At 51.6% G+C, this 18282-nt stretch overlaps 1 protein-coding gene across 2 annotated transcripts in view; it reads left to right on the top strand.

The window, feature by feature from the left end:
• LOC121001596 (fucolectin-6-like) overlaps positions 1-18282 on the top strand; it is a 159720-nt gene that overhangs the window by 52701 nt on the left and 88737 nt on the right. The window contains exon 1 of one of the 2 annotated variants that reach the window (XM_040432757.1): positions 12878-13000. The exons of the other annotated variant lie outside the window; for it this stretch is intronic. The gene's annotated coding sequence lies outside the window, so the exon portion shown is untranslated. Of the gene's footprint in view, positions 1-12877; positions 13001-18282 lie in introns of those variants that run through there. 2 annotated transcript variants of the gene reach the window in all.

Below are 18282 nucleotides of genomic sequence, written 5' to 3'. Positions count from 1 at the left end.
ATGGGGACCTGCATAAATACGGGCGGGTAGCCCTCAATAAAGAGTTCCTGTTTTATACCTTCATGAAGTCTTGGCTCATGTTTGGGGGATGGAATAACTACACTCTTGGGGATTGGTATATCACAATACTCCCCTGAGTATAAGCTCTTGTAAGAGCTTGCTCCTGGTTCCTGTCTCTGGATTTAGGAGAGGTTCACCCACTGGAGCCTGGAGCCTTGTCGTAGGTCCAGGGTGGGTAGGAGACAGCGAGACCTCCACCAAGCTTCGGCGGTTCATGGGGTCTGCAGTGCTGACGGTGTCAAGTGGAGTGCTTGGAGTCCTCTGGAAGCACTAGGAGCAACTATCAACGGAGGTACCCGGTCGGGGTGCTAGGCGTTCCGTTACATTGGTGGCAAGCAGTGGGATGGCGTCCTAGTGCGAGGAGAAGAAGCTCAGAGACACTGGTAACGTGTGGAGTTACAAATTGAGTGCAACGCTAGCACTCGTGCAGCGCCCCTGGGAGCAGAGGTATCCAGCAACTTGGAGCAGACAAGTATGGAAGGCTCTGAAGATGACTGGCTGGCCGAGGTGAGGCAGCGAGTGGCCCAGTATGGAGGTAATGTGTCCATGGATATATACCAGGCCATCTGGAACCATTTCACAGCCAAGCGACACGCAAGGATGGAACGAGAATTCTGACTGGCGAAAGAGAGAGAAATTGCCCGGCGGAAGGAGTGTTACAGCAGCCGAGCAGAGGCTGCATCCGAGGAGATTATTAGTCTCCCCCTGAGGCGGCCAGAGGAACCCGAAGTAGGGGTCCTCATAGACTGGTCCTGTGAGGAACCACAACAGGCAGGTGGAGACGGGACCGAGGTCTCTCCACTGGGATGCTGGGCAGCTGGCCCAGACCCTCAACAGCAGCCAGAGTTGCCAGGTGTGGACACAGGTGGTCCTTACTCGCAAATGTTGAGGGACCTCACAGACTGGTCCTGGGAGGAACCACAGATGGCAGGTGGAGAGGGAACCGAGGTCTCTCTACCAGTCCTACAGGGATGCTGGATGGTCGGTCCAGATCTCCAGCCATCTCTGCAGGGATACCAGGAGGAAGAGGTAAGCGAGCCCTCCCCTTCCCAGGTACTTCCCAACCTAGTTCTGGGGGCAGGGGATGAGCCTGCGATACCCACTGATCTCTCTCCCCAACCACAGGGGGACAGCACCCCTAACTCCGATGGTGCAGATGGGACCGCGGTCTCTGCACCAGGCCTACCGGGATGCTGGAAGGCCGGTTCAGATCCCCCACCAACCCTGCACGAATGCCAGGAGGAGGAGGTAAGCGATTCCTCCTCTCCACAGCCGATCTGCAACAAGGTCCTGGGGATAGGATTCCCTGACCACATCACAGCGGAAGAGCTGGCATCTGGGCAGAGCGCAGTCGGCCTCTGCCCTCCTCTATCCTCTTCTCCAGAGCCGGACTTCCCACAGGCTACCCCAGCGGAAGAGCTGGCATCTGGGCAGAGCGCAGTCGGCCTCTGCCCACCAAGTACCTACAGCTTCAAGCTAGAGAGCAACAAGGAAGCAAGGCGAGGCAGATGCCCACTCAACAGCTGGGGACATACAAAATTCAACAGGTCCAGTATTGGGTTGTAGGTGGACTGCCAGACTAACTCAGGTACTGACCGTGAGGTCAGGTATCTGGTTAGTCTTCCCTGGGAGGGGGAGATGTGTGGCGAAACCAACCTCGCCACTGGGTTTTGGAGGGGCCTGGCTGCTGGCCTCTTGCCCCAAGATTATGGGGCATTTCATCAGCCAGGCCTCATTTGTTCACAAAGGACTTGAACTAACTTGAACTCCTGATCTAATTCGTGCCATTTTGGGATGTTAAATGTCTGTGTATTGAAAAGGGTTGTGACATTGTATGTTTAAATGGTGATTTCTGTTCTGTTGTCACCACATGTGTATTGGTGATTTCCCTGTGTCTTGAGAGATAATTGGATTACTCCTCGGGTGTCTCCAGGGCAGAGAGGAGGAAACCATGATGCATTGTGGGGATGTATTGTCTCTGTGTATCCTGCAGTGCTGCATATCTGTCCTGTGTCACAGTCTTCCTTCTGGTCCCCTAGGGGCGTGTCCACCAGATGGGGACCTGCATAAATACGGGCGGGTAGCCCTCAATAAAGAGTTCCTGTTTTATACCTTCATGAAGTCTTGGCTCATGTTTGGGGGATGGAATAACTACACTCTTGGGGATTGCTATATCACAATACTCCCCTGAGTATAAGCTCTTGTAAGAGCTTGCTCCTGGTTCCTGTCTCTGGATTTAGGAGAGGTTCACCCACTGGAGCCTGGAGCCTTGTCGTAGGTCCAGGGTGGGTAGGAGACAGCGAGACCTCCACCAAGCTTCGGCGGTTCGTGGGGTCTGCAGTGTCGACGGTGTCAAGTGGAGTGCTTGGAGTCCTCTGGAAGCACTAGGAGCATTTATCAACGGAGGTACCCGGTCGGGGTGCTAGGCGTTCCGTTACACACTCCTAGCAATCAGTCTCTAACAGCATAAAGTGAATCCCCCCAAGAACGAGACGAGGCTCCGTGTTGAGGGTCAAACAGTGGACAGCCAGAGCTGTGTGTTTATTGTTCTTACATAACATTGTACCACCCACAGGGTTTTGTAAAAACAACCAATAAACATGTACAATACAGTAAAACACTCCCACACAAAATCCTTCCTGTGATACAATTACCTTACACAATGGGTTGATGTAATTATCACAGGCAGGAGAATAGACAATGTCTTCTGTCCTGGAGACAACCGAGGTGTAAGTCAATGATATCTCAGGACAAAGGGAAATTGCCAATACACACATGGAGACAATAGGACAGACATCACTACTCAAATATACAATGTCCCAACCATTACAGTACACATAGACATTTAACATATCCCCAGATGGCTTGGATTTGAGCACTCAATATATCCAAACAGCGCTCCGATGCCACAAACACAGTCAAATCACCATGGGGTTTAAGTTTAGCATGGGCTGATGATAATCCTGGGGCAAGAGGCTGGCAACCAGGCTTCTCCACCACCCAGTGGTGAGGTTGGTTTCGCCACATTTCTCCCCTTTTCCAAACAGACTAACAGGGTATCTGACCTTCTGCCGTTCAGTGCCCTTGTTAGTCCAGCAGCCCACCCACAAAATAGAAACATCAGTACAGTCCACCCACAATAAATGGTTACTACACCTGAGCAAGTGATAAACTTGTCCATGTCCATGTGCCTCACTACGGCTGCGTGGGGGACTGGTAGACTGCCTTGGTGGGTTGCTGAGTGGATAGAGACCCGCGGTACTTTGCCCTGGTGCCAGTGCTACCACGGAAGAAGCCTGGTTGTAGCCTGGTTGTTGGAGGGGGAGACCGACTGTCTCCCCTTTAGATAAACCACCATGCTGCTGTGGGGGGAGACCGACTGTCTCCCCTTTGGCTAAACAGCCCTGTTGCTGGGGGACAGGACTGACTGTCCCTACCCCCTGTGCTGTGAGTGCAGAGACCACGGTCCCATCTGCACGGTTGTGGGGCTTACTGTCTCTGCCTGGTACGTTAAGCTGCCGCTGGGGAATGGAGACTGGGCTCCCAATTCCCTGTAAATTACACGGCCGCTGGGGAATGGAGACTGGGCTCCCAATTCCCTGCAATTGACACTGCCAATAGGGAGAGGGGGTAACAAGCTTCTCTGCCATACATACTTCCAGCCTCTGGGGGGTGAGACCAACTGTCTCCGCTCCCAATCCAGTGTCCTGTTGATGGGAAAAGGAGACTGGGCTCTCTATTCCCTGTAGGACACTCTGCAGCTGAGGAATGGAGACTGGACTCCCAATTCCCTGTAAATCACACTGCCGCTGGGGGACAGAACCGACTGTCTCTGCCCCTTGTAACTCAGCCTGCTGCTGGGGAAGGGAGACTGGGCTACCAATTCCCAATAACTCCCATTGCCGCTGGGGGACAGGACCGACTGTCTCTGCCCCCTGTAACTCAGCCTGCCGCTGGGGAATGGAGACTGGGCTCCCAATTCCCAATAACTCCCATTGCCGCTGGGGGACAGGACTGAATGTCTCTGCCCCCTGTAACTCAGCCTGCCGCTGGGGAATGGAGACTAGGCTCCCAATTCCCTGCAGGAGCAGTGGAGAGACCTTGGTCGCATCTCCAATGGCCACCTAGGGTTCTTCCCAGTAAACATCCACAATATCCTCCCAGTTGAAGGGCTCTGGACCTGGGTCTGACTTCTTGCTGTCCTGCTGAGCCTTCCCAAAGGAGTGGAAGAGATCTCGGTAGTCCTGCTCCAGTTCCCACCCCAGGGTTGCTAGGTGAGCCAGGTCTTTCTCTACCTCATGGGGGTCATCCCAATCCTGCCTAGCCTCCATCTCATAGAAAATGTCCTGAAGTCTGGACTGTGCAGGGCTCCCGAAGTCAGGCTCTGCAAAGGACTCCCATAACAAGCCAGGACCATCAAACTCCTCTCCCTCTGGCTTGTCATGCTCAGCTGTCCAGGGTATATACTGTGCTATATACCACCAGAGCGCCTGGTAGGCATCCTCCAGCCATAGCTCCTGCCATACCTGGTGCTCTAGTTCCTTCACCCATTCCTCCAGGGGCTGATCCCCCAGGAAGGGCATCCACAGGGCCACTTGCTTCTGCAATCGCTGCTCTTCACTGGGGAGACTCTCGCCTCGCTGGTATTGTACATTATCCATGGCCTGGTACCAGATGCCTTTCCTTAATGCATCCCGGCCATCCAGGTCTTCCTCATCGTATGCCACTGCTGGTTCCATTCTGCTGCTGTCAGGGTTGCTGTACTGGGACATGCGTTGCCCTCAAATTGTAATTCCAGGGAATGATGTTACTTTGTAGCTGTCCTTCTGGGCTATGAGAACGATCCCGACACTTGCCACCAATTGTTATGGCATGCAAGGCAATGCTCCAAACTTCCGAACGGAACCTCACGAATAGCTGCTAGCAGACGAATAGGAAACGCACCCAAGCGGCTTACACTCCTAGCAATCAGTCTCTAACAGCATACAGTGAATCCCCCAAGAACAAGACGAGGCTCCATGTTGAGGGTCAAGCAGTGGACAGCCAGAGCTGTGGGTTTATTGTTCTTATATAACATTGTTACACACTAGTACCACCCACAGGGTTTTGTAAAAACAACCAGTAAACACGTACAATACAGTAAAACACTCCCACACAAAATCCTCCCCTCTGCCTTTGATACAATTACCTTACACAATGGGTTGATGTAATTATCACCGGCAGAAGAATACACAATGTCTTCTGTCCTGGAGACAACCGAGGAGTAAGTCAATTATCTCTCAGGACAAAGGGAAATCGCCAATACACACGTGGGGACAATAGGACATACATCACTATTCAAATATACAATGTCACAACCATTATAGTACACACAGACATTTAACATATCCCCAGATGGCTTGGATCTGAGCGCTCAATATATCCAAACAGCGCTCCGATGCCACAAACACAGTCAAATCGCCATGGGGTTTAAGTTTAGCATGGGCTGATGAGAGGGCCCATAATCCTGGGGCAAGAGGCTGGCAACCAGGCTTCTCCACCACCCAGTGGTGAGGTTGGTTTTGCCACAATCCTGTATTATACTCTAGAGCTGCACTCACTAATCTGCTGGTACAGTCACTGTGTCAATACATTACTTATCCTGTACTGGTCCTGAGTTTTACAGCAAGACACGGAGGCTTCGTATTGCTTTCTCCTTCTTTACTGAACCACCAATAGCAGCAAAGAGAAAAAATTTACATACAAGGAACCATAGCAACCAAGGTCCCTCCCCACTGGCCCCTATAATAGGCCGCTCTTCCTCTGTAACTTCCTCTTTCTTTGCTGCTGCCACCAAGTTAAGTACATCTTCTTCTATGCATGTGTCATTGATGTTTGATGTCTATTGCGCTGTTTCCCCAGGGTGACTAACCCTGCTTGCTTGCTTGCAGCGCTCCCTTTCCTTTATGCGTTCTACCGATTGCTGGGGCTGATAGTTTAGGTTCCCTGCGCTTGATTGCTTTCATTGCCGCTTCCCCGCGTCTCCCCCCTTCATTTCCCTTCTCCCTTATCCAGGGAGAGTTCGCTACCACAACCCACTTATTTTGGACCCAGATGGTCCTACCTGTTGGTTAGTGCGGTTCCCGGTGTTCGGTGGGCGGGTCCTCCGCCCCTGCTGGCTGCCGCGCCGTCTCTGGCACTTCCTGATCAGTGGGGCCGCGAGATCTCGCGAGATCTCGGCGGCCATCTTGCGGTTGGCGGCAGCGATTCGCGGGCTTCTGGGGGGGCGGAGCTTCAGCGTCTCCTGTCCCTTCCGGTCATTCGCTTCCTGCACACAGCACGGTCGGCGGCTCCTGCTCCCTCTGCCAGCTAGCGTCCAGCGCTTCTCCCATAGATCTTTGCCCTGCTCAGTGAGTTGCTTATTTATACGGTTTTGCACCTTAGCTAGGCCAGATTGCTGATATGTCTGTACCTACTTCCCCTCATGCTGCCAGTAGGCCCCCCTCCCCCCCTGAGGGATCCATCTCCACTCATGTGGATGCACAGGCGCTGGCCCTGCAGCGCTCGGTATCGGATGCGATCATGGCAGCCATGGGCTCCATGTCATCCATACTTTCACAAACCATTACTCAGGCTCTGTCCGTCCCACCTTCCAATGTACCTGTGCAGGACCCCATTGCCACACCGCAGCCTACCTTCAATGACCCTCCTATTACTGAGAAGGTTTTGACTGGTGCGCATCTTGCCACCCCAGAGACCGTGCTTAGATCACGGAAAAGGGCCTCTTCCCGCCAGGCAGAACGGGCGCGGACATGGAAATGCGCGAGAGCGCAATCACCGGAATTGTCTGACTCTGACAGAGCTTCAGACGAGGAGGCATTTGCGGATATGGATTATGAGGCAGAGGAGGAGGTCACCCCCCCAGTTCAGGGCCCCTCAGCTGCCGCTGCGGCGACCTCCTCTGCCAAGGATGTGGTGTCCCCTGTTAATGCTACCCACTCTGTGGCGGTACTAGATGATTCAGGTGAACCTATGTTCGACCCTGAATCTTTACATCACCCGCGTTCGGCGGAATGGCTCCCCTCCCCTCATGTGGGGGCTTATTTGGAACACTGGGTGCGTCACTCGCTTTCCCGCGAATCACGCAACAAACTCAGAGCTGAGTGTCCCAGGCCATCGGTGCCCAATAAGGTCTGCGAGACCCCAATTGTGGATCCCAAGATGGCTCAATTTCTGGCCAAAACTGGCTGGAACTCCAAAAAAGGACTGGATTCAGCGCTCCGCAGCTGCCAGGACAAGATCTTAGATGTCCTTGGTCCACTGACCAAGATCTTGGAGATGGCTGAGTCAGCCAGGAATGAGGGATCCCTGATAGACCCCGAGCAATTACGGGGCTGGACCCAGAGGGCCATATGCCTTACCGGTAACGCCAATACAGCAGTGGCGATTGAGAGGCGCAAGTCTATTTTATTTAAAATAGACCCTAAGCTAGCTAATTTGGCGCTCACTGAGGCGGGAAAGGAAGCCCAGGGCCTCCTTTTCGGCGAGTCCTTCATTAAGGACATGAGCCGTTTGTGGGCACCTTTACTGCGCTTGACAAGGCCCAAAGTTCGATGCGCAGAGTATTTCAGGGACGGGTCTCTCATCGGGCCGGCAGTGGTAGGAGCCGCCTGTCCGGCCGTGCTAGTTTCCAGGCCCGAGGATCGAGTAGAGGTGCCGGTGGACAACGTCCATCTTTCCAAGAACAACGTAATCCGTCTCCCTTCTTCGCCTCCAGAGGAAATCAGTGGCGTTCTCGCTCCTTCCGGGGCAACCATCGCAGACCCTTGGGTAAGTCTTCCCCAGCTTGGGGATTCTATGGTACCTTGTGTAGGGGGCAGACTCCGACTCTTTTTTTCATGCTTGGAGTCTCATCACCTCAGACCCGTGGGTGCTGTCCACGGTCAGGGGATTTCACATAGAGCTCACGGGGTCTCCCTACCTTATTCCCTCCCCCCCCGCCTGTCCCCCTGTCACACCCAGATTGCGCTCTGGTGGACGCGGAGCTGTGCTCCCTCAGACAAAAGCGGGCAATAGAACGAGCGTCCCCTGCGCGGGGGAATGTGATCAGCACTATATTTCTCGTTCAGAAGAAGGGTGGGCAGATGAGGCCAGTCATCAATCTTCGCGCGCTGAATGCGGTAGTTCGCTACCGGCATTTCAAGATGGAAGGGATCCACCTTCTGCGGGACTTACTAGTTCCTGGGGACTGGATGGTGAAGCTGGACCTGAAGGATGCTTACCTGACGGTCCCAGTGGCCACTCGCTCCAGGGATTTGCTCCAGTTCAGGTGGAATGGCGAGGTATGGAGGTTCACCTGTCTGCCATTCGGACTGTCCTCAGCTCCTTGGTGCTTCACCAAGTTGCTGCGTCCAGTCATGTCATGGTTGAGGACTCGGGGCGTCCGCCTCATCATTTACCTGGACGACATCCTTCTGATGCACGAGTCCAGGGCGGGATTACTGGAACATCTCCAGTGGACATCGGATTTACTTTCGAATCTCGGATTCCTCCTCAACATAGAGAAGTCTTGCCTCATCCCGGCTCAGAGGATGGAATTCTTAGGATTCACGGTGGATTCTCACTCGGAGTCCCTCAGTCTGCCGACGGCAAAGTTGCGGGCAATCCCCAAAGAATTGAGACATGCACTCCTCATACCCCATCTCTCATTGCGCCATCTGGCCCGCATCATCGGACTCTTGGCATCGTCCATTCAGGCGGTGTTTCCAGCCCAGTTACATTACCGTGCGCTCCAGCGACTGAAGATCGCCCATCTTCGGACCGGTGCATCCTTTGCGGACGCGGTGGTGCTGGTCTCGGAGGCCCGAGAGGAGTTGAGTTGGTGGATTGCCAACCTGGAGGCGTGGAACGGCAGAGCGATCTTCGGGCTCTTGCCGGAATTGACAATAGAATCAGATGCGAGCCTCCAGGGTTGGGGTGCCCATTGCAATGGCGTGTCCATGGGGGGCCCCTGGTCAGCGGAGGAGTCCCTTCTGCAGATCAATGCGTTGGAACTCCTTGCGGGATCTTTTGCGGTGAAGAGTTTCTCCAATGGGATCGCCTGCGCGTGCATCAAGTTACGGATGGACAATATATCGGCAGTTCAGTATGTCAACCGTTTGGGGGGTACCCGCTCGGCAACTTTGGCTCGCTTGGCCAAAGACTTTTGGTCCTTTTGCCTGTCCAGGGACATCATGGTGCAGGCGGAGTACTTACCGGGGCTGAACAACGTTCAGGCGGATTGGAATTCGCGCTACCTGTCGGATGGCAGCGATTGGCAGTTGGATCCTCGGATCTTCTCAGCAATTGCGGAATTGTGGGGTCCGATGTCTATCGATCTGTTCGCATCTCGTCTGAACAGACAGCTCACCCGGTTTTACAGCTGGCGTCCGGATCCGGAGGCATTAGCAGTGGATGCGTTCCTGCAAGATTGGTCGGTATCCCGCCTGTACTCATTTCCTCCATTCTCGATGATTCCGAGGACACTCTTGCAAGTGATTCGTCAGCGGGCAGACCTGGTTCTGGTGATCCCTTTCTGGGGGTCTCAGGTATGGTTCCCCTCGTTGCTGAGGATTCTAGTGGAGATTCCTGTTCTTCTCCCGACCCGGTCGGATCTCCTCCGCAACCCTCTGGGTCTACAACACCCTCTTCTACTAGACGGATCCCTGCGGCTGCTGGCATGCCGGATCTCCGGACACCTGGATCGTCCGAGGGAGTTTCGGCAGCAGCTCGACAGCTATTGGACAGTGCATGGGCTCCCGGCACCAGGAAGTCGTACCGGGCAGCCTGGAGAACTTGGGCTAACTGGTGCGTGGAACGGGACTTGGATCCCGTTTCGGCACCTGTAGCACACCTACTAGAATTTCGCACCTGGGACGTCTCCCTGGTCCTTACCTTCTTGGCCTCTTGGCCCGGGAATTCTGACCTCACACTTAGGCAATTGTCAGCTAAAATGTTGACGTTATTTTGCCTTATCTCATGCAAGAGGGTTTCGGATGTGAGGGCGCTTTATCATGATGCACGTTCCTTTACCCCGGTGGGGGTTACCTTTAACATCTCGCGTCGCACCAAGACTAGCATCCGTTTCGTTTCCTATCCCAGTTTTCCTGCCTCTCCGGTCTTATGTCCCGTGGCGTGCCTGAAGGAATATGAGTCCAGGACGCTGGCGCATCAATCTCCGGCCAGCTCTCAGTTGTTCATTTCTATTCGTCATCCTTTTGGACCGGTGTCTAGCCCTACGTTAGCACGCTGGCTTAAATGGGTCATGTCATTAGCGGGTGTTGACACTTCTGTCTTCACGGCCCATTCTGCGCGTGGAGCCTCTGCCACCGCCTTGGCGGTTTCGGGGCCAGATTGGAGGATGTTATGCGTCTGGCTGATTGGTCCAATGTTACCACATTTAGGGAGTTCTATTTCTGTCCTCCACCTAATTTGTTTTCTTCTATCATAGACGGGCTTTGAACTTGCAATACGAAGCCTCCGTGTCTTGCTGTAAAACTAAATGATTTTCCTATTTCATGACGTAAAGTCATAGTTTTATTAAAGACACGGAGGCGAGTATTGCCCGCCCTATTCCCTCCCTTGGGGTTTTTCTCACAGGTTTTTTTGTCACAGGGGTCATGTATCATTGCCTCTATGTATTATTAACCATTTAAGTTATTTTGTTTTAGGTGTTTATTGTCCTATTGTTTATTGCATTGCCATTGTTTGCATGTTATTTAGCCATTTTGATGGTCTTCTGTCATTTTGCACCTGTTGAGTCAGTTGCGTAGATGGAATCCGGACATTCTGTCCTGACATGTTTGTTTCACCTAGGCCTATGGTCTGTTTTATTTTCCAGGATGAAGCTATTTCCGTTATCAGATGCCGTGTTATCGGTTGAGGTCTTCTACAGTTTAGCCAGGTTGGCTAGTTGATTGCGCTACATGGGCGTTGGACTTTCCGTTCCAGTTTAAAGTTCGGAGTTATCGTTGGGATGTTCGGGATGTCAGCATCAGTTTTCAAAGAAAGAGGAAGTTACAGAGGAAGAGCGGCCTATTATAGGGGCCAGTGGGGAGGGACCTTGGTTGCTATGGTTCCTTGTATGTAAATTTTTTCTCTTTGCTGCTATTGGTGGTTCAGTAAAGAAGGAGAAAGCAATACTCGCCTCCGTGTCTTTAATAAAACTATTACTTTACGTCATGAAATAGGAAAATCATTTAGTTATATTCTGTATTATACTCCAGAGCTGCACTCACTATTCTGCTGGTGGAGTCACTGTGCAAATACATTGCTTATCCTATACTGATCCTGAGTTGCATCTTGTTATTTACTCCAGAGCTGCACTCACTGGGGCATAGTGTCTCTGCCTCTTTTCATGAATAATAAGCCTGTTTCTGATTGTCTTATTTTGTTTTCGAGGCCTCTGACCTAATTATGAACAAGCGCCTTTTTTGCCCCTGAATTAGGCCCATAAACAGTTTATTTCTACTCCTCTCCTGACCAGGCTTATTTTTGAGGAGAAACTTGCTGAGTTTTTTACAGTGAAAGAGAAAGAGATGCGACTTTTTTCCAGTCACTTGCGCAATTTTTTCATGTGCAAATCAATGAGACAAGTCTTAGTGAATATGAAACTGTCTTACAAGAAAACAACCACCAGAGATCACAGTTAAACCAAATAAGAAAAGACAGATTTATTAAGTGCCTTAGCTACCAGGTGCCTACTGTTTCATTCAGCACCCGTGGCTAATGTCTGCGATTGGCAGTAATGCTGATCACAGACATTTAATCCCTCAGATGCTGTGGTCAAATGTGCACACAGCATCTAAGAGGCCAAAAACCCGGAAGCAGGCTCTTCGCGGGAAGGAACGCATCAACCGGGTGGAGATCAGGGAAGGAATTGAGCCAGAGTAAGTAAGGAATGAGACAGAGCCTGTACTAGGCTTCCAGGCTCATTACTTGTATATTACAATTCAGGCCAGCAGGTGGCAGCACTGAATTGTAATATAGTGATCTATAGGGTAATGGAGAAAATTCCATTACTCTATACCAGGGATGCTCAACCTGCAGCCCTCCAGCTATTGTAAAACTACAACTCCCACCATGCCTTGCTGTAGGCTGATAGCTGTAAGCTGTTCGGGCATGCTGGGAGTTGTAGTTTTGCAACAGCTGGAGGGCCGCAGGTTGAGCATGTTGAGAAATTACAAGTTTTTTTTTTTATAGTATTAAAACACAAGAAAAACTAATCACATGTGGTATCGATATAATCATACTGGCCTAGAGAATGAAGAGCACAAGTCAGTTTGACCACAAGTAAACGTTGTAAAAACAAAACCCATAAAACTATAAAACTCTTTTTTTTACCAATTCCACCCTATTTGGAATTTTAGTCCAGTTTCCCATTACATTCTATGCCATATTAAATTGTGCTATTCTAAAGTACAATTTACAATTTGTAAAGTCTTTTTATATATACAAAAATATAATTTTAAAAATAAAAAACGTTATGGCTCTGTGAAGGTAGAGAGCGAAAAACAAAAACAGAAAATCCCTGTGTCGGGAAAGGATTAAATAGAGACAATTTTACTCCTAAAAAAAGTCGAGCCCCAGTGGCTTCATAATACCACATAAGGAGAGTTACTGCAGTAATTGTCCCATTTGATGATTTTGGGTTGTTGGTTGCAGTAGGTGAACGCGTCTGTTTGTTTTAATAAGTTGTTTTAAAACTTCCCCCTTCAGAGAAAATTTCCAGGAAAACCACAGAGTGTTGGCAGGGTGAGAGCGGGAGGGGGGACTGGAGCGTAATAATGTATAAATGCTCCGCACTGAGGATGCTGCATCCAGACCCTTCTTAGGAGAACACAGACCATACAGGAGAAGACTCTGCAGGAAACAGTTGTTGATATCATCACAGTGTGAACATAGCTCTACATTGGATCTACAGGTAAGTGTAATCTACTGCTCCCTGTTATCAGCTGTTCCAGGCTGTAGAGCAGTGAATACAGCTCCTGCTTCCTGTATCAGCTGTTCCAGGCTGTAGACCGGTGAATACAGCTCCTGCTACCTGTTATCAGCTATTCCAGGCTGTAGACCAGTGAATACAGCTCCTGCTCCCTGTTTGTGACGGTATCATCCGTGTCACCGTCTAGTATTCCCTTCTCCCCTTGAAATAGCACCGCTAAGTAATCCACAGAGCAATAGATCGCTATTATCGCTAGTATCGCTGGTATCGCCAAATAAGTCTATACATTAGCCCAAGCTGAATGCTAGAAAATCTTTACTGGAAGACCTCACATTGAAAAATACAATTGCTTTAATGCCCTGCTCCCATGCAAGGGAGACACCCACAACAAACATACATTAACCCATAACACAAAGGTTATAACCCACATAGACACCATGGTTAACATAATCAGGAGAATACACATTGCCCTCTGTCCTGAGAGACAATCGAATTACAACTCGGTTGTCTCCAGGACAGAGGACAATCGCCAATACACACAGAGAGACAATGGAACAGACATCACTTACTCAAACATACAGTGTCCCACCCTTTACAATACACATCCCAAAATGACACGAATTAGACCAGGAATTCAAAAGTTAGTACAAGTCTCTTTGACCCTGGCTGTACTTATGGCTTTTCTGCACAAAACCGGTGCATACAACATGGGACCATAATCGCATGGTAAGAGGCGGGCAAGTAGTCCTCTCCAAGCACTCGTGGCAACCTCAAAAGAGGGGAGTTTGTCACATATCTTCCCTTTGGGGTTAAGACTAAACAGGTATCTGACCTCCTGTCGGTCAGTACCTAGATTAGTCGGGAAGCTTACCCACATAGAAACATTAGCAGAGTTGCCCACCCACGGTAAATAGTTAACAGTGTAGCTCACCCACCAGGGACAGTACTGGTCTGTAGGTCCCAGGTTGTGGTGAAACAGTTCCGCATCCTCAGTCTCCCTGGTGCAGCTAGGCAAACCGCTGGGGCTACTTGGGGAAAAGCGGCCAGCGGTGTTCTGCACTGATGCCAGCACTTCTGCTGGGGCGAAGGGGGTGCAAGCCAGTCCTGTAACAAGGGGGTCGGTGGAGCAGAGGCTAGCGGCGCTCTGCCCTGATGCCAGCTCTTCTGCTGGGGCGAGGGGGGTGCAATCCAGTCCTGTAACAAGGGGGTCGGTGGAGCAGAGGCTAGCGGCGCTCTGCACTGATGCCAGCACTTCTGCTGGGGCGAAGGGGGTGCAAGCCAGTCCTGTAACAAGGGGGTCGGTGGAGCAGAGGCTAGCGGCGCTCTGCCCTGATGCCAGCTCTTCTGCTGGGGCGAGGGGGGTGCAATCCAGTCCTGTAACAAGGGGGTCGGTGGAGCAGAGGCTAGCGGCGCTCTGCCCAGATGCCAGCTCTTCCGCTGGGAAGGGATCAGTGGGTATCGCAGGCTCATCCCCTGCCAACAGAACTCGGCTGGAGGGATCAGTGGGCATCGCAGGCTCATCCCCTGCCCCCAGAACTCGGTTGGAGGGATCAGTGGGTATCGCAGGCTCATCCCCTGCCCCCAGAACTCGGTTGGGAAGTAGCTGGGAAGGGGAGGGCTCGCTTACCTCCTCCTCCTGGTATCCCTGCGGAGATGGCTGGGGATCTGGACTGACCGTCCAGCATCCCTGTAGGACTGGCACAGAGCCTGCGGTCTCATCTGCGCCCGTGTAGAGGGGTTTGTGTTTCCCTTTTCCCGGTATCTCCGGCTTCTGTTGGAAGGTGAGGCCGGTTGCCTCTCCTCCCCAGGACTCTGGTTGCTGTAGGGCAGAGGGACCCAGCATCTCCTCCCCCTGGAACTCAGGTTGCTGCTGGGAAGAGAGACCGGTTGTCTCCTCTCCCTGTGATATGCACTGCCGCTGGAGATCTGGGCAGGCGGCCCAGCATCCCTGTGGGGCTGGTAGAGAGACCTCGGTCCCATCTCCACCTGCCATCTGTGGGTCCTCCCAGGACAAGTCTATGAGGTTGCTCACCTCTGAGGTTGGTTGGGCAAAAGAGGGTATAATTTCCAGGCAATCCTCTGGGCTGAGGGATGGTGGTTGAGCTAGGTTGAACAGTTGACGGTAGCTCTGCTCCAGCTCCCACTCCATGGTGACTAGATGAATCAGGTCTGGCCCAAGGTCGTCCGCTCGGGGAAGGTCCAGCTCGGTTTCCCTGATGTCGTGGATGTCCCAGAACCGACATTCTGTGGGGCATCCAAAGTCATCGCCCTCATCAAAGGCTTCCCACAGTAAGCCCGGACCATTATAATCCTCTCCCTCCGGCAGATAGTGGTTAGTCATCCATGGGTTGCGCTGGGTGGCATACCACTTTAGTGACCGATACGCTTTGTCCAGCCACAACTCCCTCCAACTCAGGGTCCACAGTTCTGTCACCCACTCAGCCAAGGGTTGCTTTCCTAGGAAGGGTGACCGCAGGGCCACGAGTACCTGGAGCCTCTGTTCCTCACTGGGAAGACTCTCTCTCCGCTGCCGCTGTACCTCCTCCAAAGCGTCATACCACAGCCCCTTTCGAGTGGCATCTCTGTAGTCCAGTATGCCCTCCTCTGATAAAGGCCCATCCTGTTGGGCCAAGTACTGCTGCAACCTCCAGTTAAACTCCTCTTCCATGTTGCTGTGGATAGGAACGCTGCCCGGTAGCTAGCTCTGTCCCTTGAGCTCCTTCAAAGCCAGGGTCGCTGCACGAGTGCCAGCGTTGCCCTCCATGCACCATACACTAGTGCCTTCCTTGAATCCTCTGTGCAGAGAAAAAGAAGGGAAAATCCCGCTGCTTGCCACCAGTTGTGACGGTATCATCCGTGTCACCGTCTAGTATTCCCTTCTCCCCTTGAAATAGCACCGCCAAGTAATCCACAGAGCAATAGATCGCTATTATCGCTAGTATCGCTGGTATCGCCAAATAAGTCTATACATTAGCCCAAGCTGAATGCTAGAAAATCTTTACTGGAAAACCTCACATTGAAAAATACAATTGCTTTTATGCCCTGCTCCCATGCAAGGGAGACACCCACAACAAACATACATTACCCCATAACACAAAGGTTATAACCCACATAGACACCATGGTTAACATAATCAGGAGAATACACATTGCCCTCTGTCCTGAGAGACAATCGAATTACAACTCGGTTGTCTCCAGGACAGAGGACAATCGTCAATACACACAGAGAGACAATGGAACAGACATCACATACTCAAACATACAGTGTCCCACCCTTTACAATACACATGGACATTTAACACATCCCAAAATGACACGAATTAGACCAGGAATTCAAAAGTTAGTACAAGTCTCTTTGACCCTGGCTGTACTTATGGCTTTTCTGCACAAAACCGGTGCATACAACATGGGACCATAATCGCATGGTAAGAGGCGGGCAAGTAGTCCTCTCCAAGCACTCGTGGCAACTTCAAAAGAGGGGAGTTTGTCACAATGTTATTAGCTGTTCCAGGCTGTAGACTGGTGAATACAGCTCCTGCGCCCTGTTATCAACTGTCCCAGGCTATAGACCAGTGAATACAGCTCCTGCTCTCCGTTATCAGCTGTTCCATGCTGTAGATCGGTGAATACAGCTCCTGCTCCCCGTTATCAGCTGTTCCAGGTTGTAGACCAGTGAATACAGCTCCTGCTCCCTGTTATCAGCTGTTCCAGGTTGTAGACCAGTGAATACAGCTCCTGCTCCCTTTTATCAGCTGTTCCAGGCTGTAGACCAGTGAATACAGCTCCTGCTCTCTGTTACCAGCTCTTCCAGGCTATAGACCAGGTGAATACAGCTCCTGCTACCTGTTATCAGCTGTTCCAGGCTGTAGACCGGTGAATACAGCACCTGCTCCCTGTTATCAGCTGTTCCAGGCTGTAGACCGGTGAATACAGCTCCTGCTCCCTGTTTTTAGCTATTCCAGGCTGTAGACCGGTAAATACAGACCCTGCTCCCTGTTATCAGCTGTTCCAGGCTGTAGATCGGTGAATACACCTCCTGCTCCCTGTTATCAGCTGTTCCAGGCTGTAGACCGGTGAATACAGCTCCTGCTCCCTGTATTTAGCTATTCCAGGCTGTAGACCGGTAAATACAGACCCTGCTCCCTGTTATCAGCTGTTCCAGGCTGTAGATCGGTGAATACACCTCCTGCTCCCTGTTATCAGCTGTTCCAGGCTGTAGACCAGTAAATGCAGCTCCTGCTCCCTGTTTTCAGCTATTCCAGGCTGTAGACCAGTAAATACAGCTCCTACTCCCTGTTGTCAGCTGTTCCAGGCTGTAGACCAGTGAATACAGCTCCTGCTCCCCGTTATCAGCTGTTCCAGGCTGTAGACCGGTGAATACAGCTCCTGCTCCCCTGTTATCAGCTGTTCCAGGCTGTAGACCGGTGAATACAGCTCCTGCTCCCCTGTTATCAGCTGTTCCAGGTTGTAGACCGGTGAATACAGCTACTGCTCCCTGTTATCAGCTGTTCCAGGCTGTAGACCGGTGAATACAGCTCCTGCTCCCTGTTATCAGCTGTTCCAGGCTGTAGACCAGTGAATACAGCTCCTGCTCCCCTGTTATCAGCTGTTCCAGGCTGTAGACCAGTAAATACAGCTCCTGCTCCCCTGTTATCAGCTGTTCCAGGCTGGAGACCAGTGAATTCAACTCCTGCTCCCTGTTGTCAGCTGTTCCAGGCTGTAGACCAGTGAATACAACTCCTGCGCCCTGTTATCAGCTGTTCCAGGCTGTAGACCAGTGAATACAGCTCCTGCTCCCCGTTATCAGCTGTTCCAGGCTATAGACCAGGTGAATACAGCTCCTGCTCCCTGTTTTCAGCTATTCCATGCTATAGACCAGTGAATACAGCTTCTGCTCCTTGTTACTAGCTGTTCCAGGCTAATGACCCGGTGAATACAGCTCCTGCTCCCTGTTATCAGCTGTTCCAGGCTGTAGATCGGTGAATAACCTTCTGCTCCCTGTTATCAGCTGTTCCAGGCTGTAGACCGGTGAATACAGCTCCTGCTCCCCCGTTATCAGCTGTTCCAGGCTGGAGACCAGTGAATACAGCTCCTGCTCCCTGTTATCAGCTGTTCCAGGCTGTAGATCGGTTAATAACCTTCTGCTCCCTGTTATCAGCTGTTCCAGGCTGTAGACCGGTGAATACAGATCCTGCTCCCTGTTTTTAGCTATTGCAGGCTGAAGACCGGTGAATACAGCTCCTGCTCCCTGTTATCAGCTGTTCC

This window comes from Bufo bufo, chromosome 5 (assembly GCF_905171765.1).
Source record: "Bufo bufo chromosome 5, aBufBuf1.1, whole genome shotgun sequence".
NCBI lineage: Eukaryota > Metazoa > Chordata > Amphibia > Anura > Bufonidae > Bufo > Bufo bufo.
This window is presented reverse-complemented; position numbering and strand designations above follow the sequence as displayed.